Source organism: Branchiostoma floridae, chromosome 4 (genome assembly GCF_000003815.2).
Source record: "Branchiostoma floridae strain S238N-H82 chromosome 4, Bfl_VNyyK, whole genome shotgun sequence".
NCBI lineage: Eukaryota > Metazoa > Chordata > Leptocardii > Amphioxiformes > Branchiostomatidae > Branchiostoma > Branchiostoma floridae.
This window is the reverse complement of record NC_049982.1, coordinates 31,636,665-31,637,988: the sequence shown is the minus strand read 5'-3', so window position 1 is coordinate 31,637,988 and position 1,324 is coordinate 31,636,665.

Below are 1,324 nucleotides of genomic sequence, written 5' to 3'. Positions count from 1 at the left end.
AATCAGTTACGTGATCTGCCCCCTTTGTATGAAGAGCTAGGAAAATAAACTAACCAAAGAAGTTTAATTTGGAAATTCGTAAACTAGTGATGTACGATGTTTTTATAGAGTGCCTGTCGCGTCATAGCGAGGAAGTTGAACTGAAGCGAACGGTTGGACATACGGAAAACATAGGACTGCGATCTGATTTATGGGCAGCTTTTTGTCAAAAGAATGGAGAGAACACGGGACAAAATACAGTCCATTTTCTTGGTTACTGTCTCTAACTTTGGCTACTGTCGACGCACAAACTGAGTGAAATGATCTATGTTAAGATATAACCTCCTTGACTCTATGTACTAAATTTTTGTCCCGGGTTATGTTCTTGATTGTACAAACTAAATGACAACGTTGAACGTTAAATTTCTACCGATGTTTCAAGCTGTTGATAATCACAGCGGCATGTTTCACATCTTTCTAGGCAGGTATTGTTTTACTGTGAAGTGAAATACGGGTAATCAGGCAGCTCAAACAACCTCCTTGACGTGATTGTAACAATAGACATCATGGCTGGTACTAGCGGTAGTTCACAGCTCTTTGTGTCTGTGCCCGTGCAAATTCTTCAGAAAAAGCCAATAGAATTTCTCCTCGCACAATTATAGGGTCAAACCTTCGGCCAATCAACGTGCCAGTCACAATTTTCAAATTCTTCAGTTGAGTTGGTATTGTGAATTCCGCGTCTTTGCGTGTGGATGTGCGTTCTTGCTGTCCAAGTGTGTCTATGTACCAGGGTGCGTTATCTGATGGTACCGAGGAACATTGGTCATTGTTTTACATCAGCAAGGAGTTTCTACTCAAGATCGCGGAACAGGACGACAGGACGTCAGCTGCAACTAATAATAACAGGACCACCGTCGGGCCAAAGTTCTCTCCCATGGCTTCAAGGATCAAGGAACTTCCGTATACAACTGTAGCGATGATATTGCAGTCGGCATTTGACTTTGCTTTCGACGGAAATAGTGCGGAGGAATATCGAAACGGCTCTCATGTTTGGGTAGCGAAACCACCCTCATCTAGGCCTGGAACGACAACTGTATCACCTAGACTCCCTTGCAGTCTTCGGAACGGGGCTGTTTTTTTTGGGTGCGTTGTTCCGCGATTTTCAACGTTGACTAGTCGACTATGTTCTTTTGTTCCGGGAAAGGGAGTTTGCCGAGGAAGGGAGTTTGCTGTGGAACTGAGTTTGCCGTGATACTGATAGCGAGTGTTTGGCCCGTCCGAAGACTCAGGCGCTATCACGGCTTTTGGAAATTTAGCTTTCAAATAAAATTAATTTTTGAAATAT